This window comes from Heteronotia binoei, chromosome 6, assembly GCF_032191835.1.
Source record: "Heteronotia binoei isolate CCM8104 ecotype False Entrance Well chromosome 6, APGP_CSIRO_Hbin_v1, whole genome shotgun sequence".
Lineage (NCBI taxonomy): Eukaryota > Metazoa > Chordata > Lepidosauria > Squamata > Gekkonidae > Heteronotia > Heteronotia binoei.
In genome coordinates, this window is record NC_083228.1 from 47,731,870 (window position 1) to 47,747,088 (window position 15,219).

Below are 15,219 nucleotides of genomic sequence, written 5' to 3' on the forward strand. Positions count from 1 at the left end.
TACGGTTTGGGTAGAGGGTGGAGCTCTGGTAAGTGGGGATCAGTGGGTCGGGCTGGCCTGGTGGGAGCCTGTATGATGGGCTCACACCTGGGGCTTCGGTGCTCGCCCAAATTCAGGACGAGGTGGACTGGATGGTCCCCTGACTTGTCCTGTCCCACAGTTGCCCTTGCCGTTTATATTGAATTAATAAAGAGGCCCTTTACTTCCAGCATTTGTATCTGCCTCATTATTCTGACTGGGGGGGGGGGCAACTGTAAGATGTAGACTTTTGGGTGTTGCCAAAATACAGAGGCATCTCCATAAACACACAACAATGTTGTGTAACCAGACATTTTCCCAAGAGTATTTGACTTTTAGCCAGGGCTTTTTTTTTTTGTAGAAAAAGCTCAGCAGGAACTTATTTGCATAATCGGCCACATCACCTGATGCCAAGCCAGCCAAAACTGCATTCCTGTGGGTTCCAGCTAAAAAAAAAAAAGCCCTGTGTTTAGCTAAATGACCAAACTGATTTTAAAGCTCAGTAGAACCTCTCTGAATTTCAGACCATATTCCTGATTTGTTTTTTGTCTTTAACTCTCCTCCTATCATCCAACATTGTCCAAAATGTCTGTGTCTCTTGCACAAGGTTCCCAACACCAAGTCAACTGGAAGATTTACAGTACAATCCTAAAAGCACTTTCCTGGGAGTAAATCCTATTGAATAGACTATAGTAGATTTCAGAGTAGACCTATTTAAGATTACTCCCTAAGTGTTCTTCTATTTAAGAATACAATGGTATGATGACTTCACCCTGCAGATGTACTTGCACAAACCCTTTTTGCCTCGCTCATGCACTGCTCTATTATGCATACAAGTATTGAAAAAACAGATAACTGAAAACATATCCCGTGCAGCCTTACCCAACAAGCTTACTGCTTTTCTCAAAGAAATGTGGTACTAACAACCACAGACTTTAACTCCTCTTCCTGCTATGATAACCCACCTCAAAGCTGCTACATTAACAGAACCTAGTAGCTAAAGCAAGCCCATCCACACTTGACCTCTACAAGATGAAAGACTGTGTTGCCATATGCACAAGAATTTTTGTATATATTTTCATATTAGGCCACACCCTCCTGATGTAGCCAATCCTCCTGAAGCTTACTGTAGGCCCTATCCAGTGGTATCCACAAGTGCCAGAGGCAGCACTCGGAGCCCTCTCTGTGGGCACGTGTGCTCCCTCGGCCCCCCGCCCACGAGTCTCTGGAGTCATATCTCATTGAAGCTCCTCCTCTCCTCAAACTCAGGCTCCTTCCCCCAAATCTCCAGGTATTTCCCAACCCAAACCTGGCAACCCTAACTGGGCCTCCTTCAGAGAGACAACAGGGCACTCCAACCTTTTTGAGCTCATGGGCACCTTTGGAATTCTGACGTGGGGGGTGGGTGCAACCACAATACAGCCCCCAAGCACAACACACAGAGGAAAATTCCTTGCAGATGTTCCCGCAGTTTTAGGGAGGGGGTTAGATGGCACCCACTAGGGCAGGGGTGGTGAAACTTGCTTAACGTAAGAACCACATAGAATAAATGTCAGATGTGTGAGAGCCACCAGACATGAACGTCAGATGTCTGAGAGAAGGAAGGAAGGAAGGAAAATAGGCGGGGAGGGAGAGAGGTGGAAAGAAAGCAACTTGAATTTTAAATGCATTCTCCAAGCCACTGTCATGGCTTGAAGTGGTTTAAAGAGACAAATGCCTTCTCTGGTGGGGGCTTCAAGAGCCACACTGTGTGTGTGAAAGAGCCACGTGTGGCTCCTGAGCCACAGTTTGGCCACCCCTGCATTAGAGAGATGGGTATAAGGCAGCTTCATGTTTTCATGTGGCCAAGACCTGGTTGCATTTCATATTTCAAAACTGTTGTGGCATGGTCCAAGCTGAAGGGAAGAAGAGAGCATGGGTGTGTGTGGATGGGGTGGGGTGGGAGGAGAGATCAGGACCTTGGATCAAGAACGGGTTTTTTTTACGGAATTTGGGTTTATTACAGAAAATGTTGGATCCCACTAATCTGGCAGAAACTGCGGCCGGGATCGCCTCTGGTTTAGGAGTGGAAAGGGAGGAAGTGCAGGCTTCCTTGTTTTAAAACATGATGCGTCTGACAGCAGTATCTGAACAGAGCTCTTTCAAGCTACTAGGACCATAAGGCAAATTGTTGATAAGCTGTTTTTGAACTGCTGCACTGCTGTTCTGGTTTTCCAGAGCATCCCTGACAAGTGCTTTTCCAGCCGCTGCTTAAAGACTGCCAGTAAGGGGGTTGATTGCACTGTTGAACAACTCTTACTGTTAAAAAGTTTTTCCTATGCCAGTCCTCTCCTCTGCTGTCAGCAGGAACAGCTCCCTGCCCTCCTCTAAGTGGCAGCCCTTCTAATACTTCAAAAGAGCAATCATGTCTCCCCCCTCAACCTCCTCTTCTCCAGACTGAATATTCCCAAGTCCCTTAGCCTTTCCTAATTGGGCTTGCTCAATAAATAAGTGGGTTTTGGGTTGCTCGATAAATAAGTGGGTTTTGGGTTGCTGTGTTGGCACTTTACGATAAATAAGTGGGTTTTGGGTTGCAGTTTGGGCACTCGGTCTCTAAAAGGTTCGCCATCACTGCCCTATACTAAGAGCTCTGTAAGCTCATGGAGGATTGGCTAATATGCAAAGGAGTTCCTGCTAAAAAAAAAAGCCCTGCACAGTAATTGTTATAGCAGTTCAGTGTGACTGCAAATCTCTGGAATGAACACAATTGGAAGAATGTGCATGATAGTGGCTTTTTTGTAGACTGTTCCTCAAATGGGTCAAAGGAGTGGTCTGCTCATGCATCTTTCTGCCTTGGCCCTTCCACCAAGCTCCATCTAGTGGGAATCTTTCTTACTTTCTTTTCTTTTACTTCTCACTTTGCCTATGTAGATGTAGTGCCATCTAACCAGAACAATAGAAAAGTTCAAAGACATTTACTACATTTAAAATCTTAACTCGTTGGCACTACACACCACAGCAACTATTGTGTACCTTTGTGTCATACTCACCTCTTCGTTGGAAGAAATGTTGGCAGGTAGGAACATATGCGCCTTGTTGGTGGCAATGTATAAAAATCAAACAGTTCTGGTGCATAATATTGGACTAAATATTCATAATCACTGTCAACATAGTGCCCCTTTCCCCATAAGTATTGTTATTGAATTATTGGCCAGGTGTCACAGATCCACAGATTAGGGAAAAAAAACTTATTTCAATCCTTCTAATAGCAGCATAAACATCTATAGCCATTACCCGGAAATGTTCTGATGCACCTACACTTTCATTGTGGCACTGTAAGATACGGAAGATGTTATCTCTTTCATCATTTATAAGGCTGACTGAGGATCTTAGATGATAATCCTTGCCTTGGTTTGGCTGAGAGCAGGGCATTAACTATCTTTTATACTAAATGCTATCAAGACACCATTGTCTGAATGCCATCTTGTTAGGGTTTTACAAATTTTAACGTTTGATTATTTATTTTGCTTTAATCTAATGTTGCAACCAGGCCTGAGCCTGCTTGTGGGAAGGGTGGGATAGAAATTGAATGAATAAATAAATGTATATAATGGGGGGGGGGAAATTACTTCCCATGTCAATCAATATGAATCCCACCTCCTTACACTTGTCAGAGCTTGAAGTGGTTCTGAAAAACTTAAAAACTTTAACTTTAATCAAATATTTGTGATGTTTAGAAGTTATAAGACTTGTCTTATGCTAAGGCTTCTCCTCTATAGGTGTTACATTTGATTGTGTTACTCTGAGACTCTGATTATATTCTTGGTTTATTTTGTGTGATTTGATCTGTTGTTTTGTGAATGTTTATAAATTTATTAGTTTGCAATATGTATAAAATGTTAAATAAAAAAGAAAGAGAACAGGAACACCTTAGATGCAGTTAGGCATGAGGAATATGCAGCTGATATGCTTGAGCAGCTGCCGCTTGAAAGAAAGGAAGGAGTTTCTTTGTCTCACTACTCTCATATGAAGGTTCTTGGGTGGAAAAAAAATAAGAATTTTGAGATTCAGAGTATTCCAGATTAATTACTGGGCAACACTGAAAAATATTTCATAGTTCTATGGAAAAATGTCAAGATTAAAAGGGCAAAAACACTCTGAAGAAGTGATTTTCTGTTTTAATGTCTGTGAAATGACCTGCATTAAAAGAAAAGCAAAGGCCATATAAAAGTTCCCCTTCAGATATAGAGCCAATACTAGTGTTTTCTAAAATATTTTTTATAGAAAACAATTTGTACAATGCTAAAACATACACTTCAGTCCTATCATCTGAATAAATGTTCCCTTCACACATCAAATTCACTGTGAGCGTGTATTTGTTATGTAAGCTAGCAAGAGTACACCTGAGTACTTAGAACACAATCCCATGCATGTCAATGGGAATTGCTCCTGAGTAAGTAAACAGAGAATGGCAGTCTTAAAAGCACCTTTCTTTTTTGCTTTTTGGTAATGATTTTCTTAGTATATACATCTTGTTTGATCTCTGGAGATGGAACAGATATTGAGTCAGAAGATTAGGGGAAAAATCATTGTCGCCTGCTTCTACCACATCAGGCCCTGAAAAACAATGACTTGGGTTTTAATTAATTGCATTTGATGCTTTAATTTAGCTGGAGACTATAACTGAAAACTGAAGTCTATTTTATATGGAATCTTCGTAAGTTATCAGGCTGCATTTATAACATAGTATTAAAAATAAAATGCGTAGGATCATACTTTTTTCAAGCATAGTATTTAAATTACCCTGGAACGATTCTTGGAGAATCAAATTTGTGACACGCAACACAATTTCTGCAGCTTATTCTCTGCATACGTTATTGTTTATTATAACAGTGGGGCTGGAAAACGAAGGTAAAGTTGATCAATCTTTTCTGTCTGCTGTGGCCCAGCAGGATGGAAATTGGCAGTCAGATTAAAATTACATAAATAAAGCAGCGGAGCCCTTATATATATATATTTCAAAAGCCCTTATATATATATATATTTAAAAGCCTAGTTACACTGCTTTAAAGGCATATGGCTTTAAAAATAGGGGGACTCAGTCAAATTTATCTTGGTTACAAGTGACCCACAAGCTAAAGATATATAAAAACAATTAATTGAGGAAAGTCTGTTTCCCGGGGTAGGGATTTTTTTAAAAAAAAAAATAGCCTAGCAGTTCGTTGTATTAAAAGAATATTGTCAGTTTCCTTTAGTCATTATATCTGTTCAAGTGCCAAGTGATATTTTAAAAGGTTTTTTTTTCACCCTCAAAAATTCATAGCATCAAATAATTGGAAAGAAATATGAAGTTAACTTTACACTCACCCGTCTTTCTCAAATCATATTCTAGTGCAAGCAGATAACTGCCATATAGCAAAATCGAAAGGAGGTTAGGTCACTGATTATATAACACAGGAAGTAGGTAGAATCCCACTTCCTTTAAGGAAGTGACAGAAGAAATTACCAACCTCTAGGTGAAGGCAGGAGCTCTTCTGGAAAAGGCACCTGTTTTTCTGATGGCAGAGTTATCTTCCTAGAAGAAAAGATAGAGATTGGCAGGGCTTTTTTGTACTAGGAACTCCTTTGTATATTAGGCCACATTCCCCTGATGTAGCCAGTCCTCCAAAAGCTCTTAGTACAAGGCCTACTGTAAGCTCCAGGAGGATTTGCTACATCAGATTGGCTTCATCTAGTTCCCAACTGAATATGCTCCTTAGGGGGGCAAAAAATTCAAAGAAATAGGATAGGGATGTATAGAGGGTTCTATCCTCATTCTGTGTATAACTTGCATATGGAGGTACTTTAATTATACTGTTTATAGCCACATGGATCACAACAAAGCAAAGATAACGATCAATATAAAGTTGCAAAAAACTTTCCTATACAAAAAATGACATTAAAATTAAAGTCTGAAGTACATTTGATACAGCTCTGGTTTTATTTATGCCTCATTTCTCCCTTCATGCCAGGATTCAGCACTTTGATAATTTAATCCAGGAGTGTCAAACTCATTTGTTATGAGGGCCGAATCTGACATAAATGAAACCTTGTTGGGTCGGGCCATGTTGGACCGGGCCATGTGTGTACCTTTTTAAGATTAGATAGCAGGGACATAAATCTTATAAAGGACACAGACAAACATAATTAAATGTTTTGTTTTGTTTTTTAAACTTAAAACATTAGCACTCATTGATCTTAAAGGTGCTTTCTTTGTAGCTCTCCCATGGGATCCAGGGAACTGGGCAAAGGAAGCTCTGGCTCTTTCCTTCATTCCCCAGGAGATGAGGAGGGGGAGGAGCCTCGGCCAATAGAAGGAAGAGAGGCTTGACTCAGTAGCTCTGCTGTGCAATTGAGAGAACCTGGCAAAGCAAGCTAGCCCTCCTCCGCTTCCTCCCCAAGGGAGGAGCCTCAGGCAATGGAGAAAACAGAGGTTTTGCTCTGTAGCTCCTGTGTGATTGAGCAAGTCTTGCAAAGCAAGCTGTTATGCAGAAGAAAGCAAGAGAGAGGGAGAAGGAAGCAGATGACAGCCAGTTGCTTGGGGGCCTGATAGGAGCCCTCCGGGGGCCTGATTCAGCCCCCCCCAGGCTGCATGTTTGACACCCCTGATTTAATCCTTCAAAGTATTCATGAATCTACAGGATTCCAGCCACTTTCCAAATAGAAGAGCAAGTGCTTGTAGAAATGGAAAAGAGGTAGAATAGAAATTGTGTTCATTTTTTGCCATTCTCCTTGTTTCTAAATAACAAAGCTGATTCCTTCTCATCTAGAAACAGATTTGACAGTCTCTTTAGTTTTCTTGGAAAAGTTTCATTGGTTAATAGGCAGTCCCCTTCGTTCCTGAGGACTGAAAGGTAGCAAATGTCACCCCCATCTTTAAAAAGGGTTCCAGAGGAGATCTGGGAAATTACAGGCCATTCAGTCTTACTTCAATACCAGGAAAGTTGGTAGAAACCATTATCAAGGACAGAATGAGTAGGCACATTGATGAACACGGGTTATTGAGGAAGACTCAGCATAGGTTCTGCAAGGGAAGATCTTGCCTCACTAACCTGTTACATTTCTTTGAGGGGGTGAACAAACATGTGGACAAAGGAGACCCAATAGATGTTGTTTACCTTGACTTCCAGAAAGCTTTTGATAAAGTTCCTCATCAAAGGCTGCTTAGAAAGCTCGAGAGTCATGGAGTAAAAGGACAGTTCCTCTTGTGGATGAAAAACTGGCTAATTAATAGGAAGCAAAGAGTGAGTATAAATGGGCAGTCTTCGCAGTGGAGGATGGTAAGCAGTGGGGTGCCACACGGTTCAGTACTGGGTCCCGTGCTCTTTAACTTGTTCATAAATGATTTGGAGTTGGGAGTGAGCAGTAAAGTGGCCAAGTTTGCAGATGACACTAAATTGTTCAGGGTGGTGAGAACCAGAGAGGATTGTGAGGCACTCCAAAGGGATCTGTTGAGGCTGGGTGAGTGGGCGTCAACATGGCAGATGAGGTTCAATGTGGCCAAGTGCAAAGTAATGCACATTGGGGCCAAGAATCCCAGCTATAAATACAAGTTGATGGGGTGTGAACTGGCAGTGACTGACCAAGAGAGAGATCTTGGGGTCATGGTAGATGTCTCCACACAACACAGAACTGTCTTCCATGCTTGTTTAACAATTCAGGTCATAGAGTTCTGTAGGCTGATGTACCAGTAAGTGCACACAAATCCTTGTCCAAACGGTAAGTTTCTGATAACATGTTTACATAAGTGTTAACCATCTCACAAAATTAAAAAAGTACTTCCTTTACAGAAAGACCGACTTTTCCTTTTTTACAAATATAAGTGACAGACCTTATTAAAGATACATATTTTAAAGTACGGTAATCATAGTACTGGTTCCAGTCACAATGATAGGTCTATGCTTAGGGAATATAGTGTGTCACATGTTGAGGGATGTCCCAAAATTATAACTGATCTCCAAGCTACAGAGATCAGTCCCCTGGGGAGAAAATAGCTGCTTTTGAGGGTAGATACTATGGCATTGTACACTGCTGAAGTTCCTCCCGTCACAAGACTTTGCCTATTCAACTTCCACTCCCACCCCCAAATCTCCAGAAATTTCTCAACTCAGGGTTGGCAACTCCAGATATAAGCCTGGACACAGGAAAAGCGGGATACAAATCTAAATCAAACCTAAATCAAATGTATGGAAGACAAAGCAACTCACGTCCTTTAACACATTTCTGCCCCAAAGTATATGGGACTTAAGTTAAACTCCTGAAAAGTGAAATTGAGCACTCGTTTCCTATTGAGTGGGGGATACAACCATACAATAAACAGCAAGCCAATGGATGTGTCTCCGACATTTTAATTTCCTTTTTAACATGACTCTTGTTTTTCAAGTATTTTATTTATTTGAATGGAAGGCAACCCTGAATACAGGACACCCAGTTAAAAAAAAATGTTATACACCTAAAATAGCTCCCCCTTGAATAAAACTGTAACTTGTATGCAAATAAAAGACAACCTCCAAAAACTAGTATTGTATTGAAGTAAAAACTATAGGTGATCATCTGGCTAAAGCATAAAGGACATGTTCCTTTGTTAGCCATATATATGATCAAGTAAAAAAAAAATAGACCTTGTAACTAAACTTAGCAGTGGTTCCTGTTTAAAAATGGATTACAAATTATGCGCTATAGTGAGCTTGTCAAGGAAATCTATATTTCTTTTATACCATTTACTAAATTACTTCAGAAATAAAAATCTAAGATTATGTTTCTCTTTCCAATGATTTTCCTCTTTTCCTTGATTACACAGAGCCAGAGATGTATTAAAATGCTTGGTAAAACAAACCCTCTAGGTCATATTCATTACTGGGGAAAGGGTGAAATCTCTGTTTGGAATTATTTTTCAGCATTTCAGATCCTCATCCCCAAGTTCTTATGAGTAGTTTATAACATAAAATTACAAGACAAGGGTTGCCAATTCAACAGTGCAGTGCTAAGCAAACTTAAGAACTTCTAAATTCATTGAAGTCAATGGGCTTAGAACGGCTTAGCCCAGTTTAGGATCTCTCTCGGCTTGGCTTCGCGAACGAAGATTTAAGAAGGGTACAATAGTCCACGTCTACTGCAGGCTCGCTGGTGGCTGACAAGACCAATGCGGGACAGGCAGGTCCGGCCACAGTGGCTGCAGGGAAAAGTCTGATTTAGGGTTGGTGCTGTAGCAGTGCAATTCTTCCTCAATCTCCTTTTGTCCTCAAGACCAGCTATGCGTGCGTTCTCAAAAGAAGAGACAGCCTGGTGGATGGTGTGCCTCCATGCTTTGCGATCTGAGGCTAGGTCAGACCACTGGTGATGGTTGATGCGACAGGTGCCAAGGGATTTCTTCAAGGAGTCCTTGTACCTCTTCTTTGGTGCCCCTCTATTTCGATGGCCGGTGGAGAGTTCGCCATACAGGGCAATCTTGGGAAGGCGGTGGTTTTCCATCCTAGAAATATGCCCTGCCCAGCGCAGCTGCGTCTTCAACAGCAGTGCCTTGATGCTGGTAACCTCCGCCCGCTTGAGAACTTCAGTGTTGGTCACAAAGTCACTCCAGTGGATGTTGAGGATGGTGTGAAGGCAGCGCTGATGAAAGCGCTCAAGGAGTCGCAGGTGATGACGGTATAAAACCCACGATTCGGAGCCGTAGATGAGGGTTGTCATCACAACCGCTTTGTAAACACTGATCTTTGTGCCTTTTTTCAGATGCTTGTTGCTCCACACTCTTTTGTGCAGTCGGCCAAAGGCACGGTTTGCCTTTGCCAGCCTGTTGTCGATCTCCTTGTCGATCTTAGCATCTGAGGAGATGATGCACCCCAGGTAGCTGAACTGCTGGACTGTCTTCAGAACTGATTCACCCACAGTGATGCAGGGAGGGTGATAATCTTCCTGGGGTGCAGGCTGGTGGAGAACTTCTGTCTTCTTCAGACTAACTTCTAGGCCGAATAGCTTGGCAGCCTCTGCAAAGCAGGACGTCATATGCTGCAGAGCTGATACCGAGTGGGAGACGAGTGCAGCATCATCAGCAAACAGTAGCTCTCGGATGAGTTTTTCCATTGTCTTGCAGTGGGCCTTTAGTCGCCTCAGGTTGAACAGGGTGCCATCGGTGCGATAGCGGATGTAGACACCATCGTCATCATCTAGATCTACTGCGGCTCTTTGAAGCATCATGCTAAAGAAGATCGTAAAGAGAGTTGGCGCGAGAACGCAGCCTTGCTTTACACCTGTGCCTATTGGGAAGGTCTCCGAGAGGTCGTTGCAGTGTCTGACTTGGCCTCGTTGGTCTTCGTGTAGCTGGATGATCATGCTGAGGAACCTTGGGGGACATCCTAAACGTTCCAAGATTTGCCACAGGCCTTTCCTGCTAACGGTATCGAAAGCTTTGGTAAGGTCGACAAAAGTCACATACAGAGCCTTGTTTTGTTCCCTGCATTTCTCTTGGAGCTGCCTGAGAACAAATACCATGTCGGTGGTGCTCCTGTTAGCTCTGAAGCCGCACTGGCTCTCTGGGAGGAGTTCTTCTGCAATGGTGGGCACCAGTCTGTTCAGGAGTATTCTGGCAAGGATTTTGCCTGCGATGGAGAGCAGGGTTATCCCCCGGTAGTTGGAGCAGTCTGATTTTTCCCCTTTGTTCTTGTATAGGGTGATGATGATTGCATCGCGAAAGTCCTGTGGTAATTTGCCTTGTTCCCAGCAGGTGACAAGTACTTTGTGAAGTGAGCTATGTAGTACTGTGCCCCCATGCTTCCAGATCTCTGGTGGAATTCCATCAACTCCTGCTGCCTTGCCACTTTTCAGTTGCTTGATGGCTTTAACAGTCTCTTCTAGAGTGGGGATCTCATCCAACTCTGTTTTCACTGGTTGAAGTGGGGTGAGGTGAATTGCTGAATCTTGAACTACGCGGTTGGCACTGAAGAGAACCTGAAAATACTCCGACCACTGGTTCAATATGGATGCCTTGTCTGTGAGGAGCACTTGGCCGTCTGCACTATGCAAGGGACTCTGAGTCTGATATGATGGACCATATACTGCCTTCAGGGCTTCGTAGAACCCTCTTAAATCACCAGTGTCTGCACACAGCTGGGTTCTCTCAGCAAGCTTGGTCCACCACTCATTCTGAATGTCTCGAAGCTTGCACTGGAGGTTGCTACATACAGCGCGAAAGGTTGCTTTTTTCCCAGGACAGGAGGGCTGAGCAAGATGTGCTTGGTAGGCAGATCTCTTTTTCGCCAGTAAATCTTGGATCTCTTGATTGTTCTCATCAAACCAGTCCTTGTTCTTCCTTGTGGAGAACCCGAGGACTTCTTCAGAGATCTGCAGGACGGTAGTTTTTAGGTGTTCCCAGAGTGCTTCTGGAGAAGGGTCTGTGGGGCAACTGGGGTCCTCAATTCTTGACTGGAGTTTTGCCTGGAAGGCAGCTTTAACTTCGGCTGACTGGAGACTGCCAACCTGAAACTTCCTCCGAGGGATACCTCCTCTCCTGGGTGTGGGTTTAAAGTGAAGACGGAGATTGCAGCGTACAAGACGATGATCCGTATGACATTCTGCACTGGGCATTACTTGGGTGTGTAAGACATCTCGAAGGTCTCTCTGGCACACCAGAATGTAGTCGATAAGGTGCCAGTGCTTGGACCGTGGGTGCATCCAGGTTGTCTTCAGACTGTTCTTCTGCTGGAAGATAGTGTTGGTGATGGTGAGCTGGTGCTCCATGCAGAATTCTAGCAGGAGGCGCCCGTTGTCATTGCAGTTGCCAATGCCGTGTTTGCCAAGTACTCCTTTCCAGGCTTCTGAGTCTTTACCTACTCTGGCATTGAAGTCGCCAAGGATGATCACCTTGTCCTTCCGTACGAGGTTGTGTAGATCAGCATAGAACTTGTTCTTTTCTGCAGGATCTGCTTGAAGGGTTGGGGCATACACACTGAAGAGTGTGGCATGCTGCTTGTTTTGAAGTGGGAGGCGCATGGACATGATGCGATCTGAGTGACCTGTTGGCAGGTTTTCGAGTTTGGAGGCAATGGAGTTCCTGACCATGAAGCCAACGCCAGAAAGGTGGCTCTCAGACTTTGACTTACCTGACCAGTAGAGGGTATAGCCAGCACCGTGTTCTTGAAGACTACCTTCCTCAGGGAAACGGACCTCACTGAGAGCTGCTATGTCGATATTCAACCTGAGAAGTTCGTGGGCAACTAGAGCAGAGCGTCGTTCAGGGCGACCACTGTCTACTGTGTCAAGCATGGTTCTGATGTTCCAACACGCAAGCTTTAGTCTTTGCACACTGTGAGGCAGGTGCATGCCTTTTCTTTGTTGTTATTTTTTGACCGCAAGTAAGGATGCCCGTTGACCGCGGCTAGCCAACTGGGGTGGAGGAGACGAGCTTTGTTTAGGCCACCTTTTCTAGGCCCCTCTCCGTGTGGAGCAAGCAGTGCTGTCCCTAGATAAGGCTGCTTGGTCGTTCAGGGTGCTGCCGAAAAATGCTTTCGTCTCCGGGTTAGCATCAGGCGACCAATACCCTGAACCGCCTGCATGCAGGATCGGGACTGCGGCTTCCAGTGGCACCTTCCACCTTCCACGCTGCAGGACTTGATGCGTTGTGGGTTGTGTATGTGGATATGCCCTTCAGGCCTGCGCAGAGGAATTTTTCAGGTGAAGCCCAGTGTGCGCGGTACTGGCTCCACCCTTTCACCTGGGGGTCATCTGCCATGGCCCAGTAAGCCGGGACACCGGCAGCGAGTCCTCCAGGTGGTAGGTGTTACATTAACGAGCTCTATCTGCCCGGGTTTGATGTTAGAGTTTTCCTTCTCTTAGGCTGGCAAGGTTGGTGGGCCCAGCCTGCCCATCCGGTTATACCGCCGGACAATTCGGTCGCACCATGACGTAGCAAACTCTGTGAAAAACGGGGGGACCAGCGAGAAGGTGTTGCTACGTATGCAGTAATGCAGGAGAGGCCATTGCAGTGACCATCTGCCAGGCATAGCCAGACAGTGACCACGCGGCATTCACTACACCGGGAGAGGAGAGGCTATGTATTGCGCATACACTTTCCCTGGGGGGGTAGGATACCCAGAGGGAGCCCCCCACCCCCCCTGTTTAGGATCACACTATTATATATATACTATTTTTGCCAGGTCTAACTCAAGAAATACTTGGGGACTTTGGGGGTGAATCCATGAGACTTTCCCATTCCCTAAAAAAATAAATAAATAAAAATACCGCAGTTCAGTTCCCGTAAATTCAGTCTTCATTTTTTTTTCTCTTTTACCCTCAAGGGCTCCCCAGCAGCTTGCATTTCCACTAAATTTACCCTATTTTTCGCGCCATAAGGTGCTCTGGACGATAGGACGCACCTTCCTCCTGGGGGGCGATCCGCTGCCTCCGATCCAGGCACTTCCTCTGTGCATTTCTGCCTGGCTTCAGCTCTGACACTTACAGCAAGCGCCAGGATCGCTCCCTCTGCCCTCCGATTCCGGCACTTGCTGTAAGCATCAGAGCTGAAGCCAGGCAGAAAGGCACGGAGGAAGCACACTGCCCCCTCCACAGCCGGCGCTCGCAAAGCGCTGGGTTTGCGGAGGGGGTGGGTGCTTCCTCCGTGCCTTTCTGCCTGGCTTCAGCTTTGATGCTTACAGCAAGCGCCGGGATCGGAGGGCAGAGGGAGCGATCCTGGCGCTTGCTGTAAGCTTCAGATCTGAAGCCAGGCAGAAAGGCACGGAGGAAGCACGCTGCCCTCTCCACAGCCGGCTCTCACAAAGCGCTGGGTTTGCGGAGGGGGAGGGTGCTTCCTCCGTGCCTGCCTGCCTGGCTTCAGCTCTGATGCTTACAGCAAGCGCCGGGATCAGAGGGCAGAGGGAGCGATCCTGGCGCTTGCTGTAAGCGTCAGAGCTGGAGCCAGGCAGGTGCGGGGGAAGTGCCGGGATCAGAGGCGGAGGCAGCAGATCGCCCCCCCCCCAGAAGGTAGGTACCGGTACCTTCGCTCCATAAGACGCACACACTTTTGCCCCACTTATTTTTTGGGGGGGAAGTGCGTCTTATGGTGCGAAAAATACGGTTAAGTGAAATTTGTCATAGCCCCACAAGTCTTTTGTCATGGCTTTATTTAGGGATACACACACCAGCCAAAATAAACAGTTTGCAAGTCCACACTTTTGTGATCTCACTGGGGCAATTTACTCATGGGAATTTTTGAATGTATTTCAACCAACTTCTTCAGACTAACACAGGAAAACTAACATAAGGAACAAAGCAGTCTAGGGAGTGGAGGTTTCCTCCATCCCATAATCAGGGTCTAGTTTACTCTTTACTATCTTTTTCACTATGCAAATGACTTCTGAAACAAATGCAAAATAAATGGAGGGACTCTGCTCTGTTACTTTCTTACAGCTTCACACACTTACTGTTTTTAATGTTTTTAATGTTTTAATTTCTTAACTATGTAAATTGTTATTATATTTAAATTTGAATTTTATGTTAGAATCTTTGTATTGTGAGCCACCCTGAGCCCGCCTTGGTGGGGTAGGGCAGGATATAAATCAAATAAATAAAAATAAAATAAAAGAGTCACATGGCTCTGCCTGTTTGCCCTGCCCCCATCCAGCTTTCCTCCTACTGAAATTTAAAGGCACACTCACCTTCCAAAACACAAGCAGTTTCCAAGCGTCTAAGCCTGCTGATATTTAAAGACACATGGTGGCTATTGGGGCCTGCTAGCTGGCTGGTGGTTGGGGAGGAGCCTGCAAAACTGGGAGATCCCCCACCCAGACCTGGGGACTGGCAAGCTTAACACACACACACAAACACTCCTAATTTTGTCTAGAGGATGCACCGTCCCAGGAAGGGGAGAAGTTAGAAGACTTAATCTTGAACCTGTTGGTGTCACCACATGCTATGTCAACATCTGACCTTTGAACTGTAAGAAATTGTGTTGCCAGCCTCCAGGTGGGTCCTGGAGATCTCTTGGAATGACAATTGACTTCCAGACTACTGGCTCTGTATCAGAGATCTCCAACCTTTTGGAGTTCATGGGAATCCTTGGAATTCTGACACAAGGTGATAGGCACAACCACAAAATGGCTTGTATGGGAGGCAGAGTGAACTACAAAATGGCTGCCACAGGAGGCAGGGCCAACCACAACATGTCAAGAGTGAGTTTATGCTTAACTTTAATAT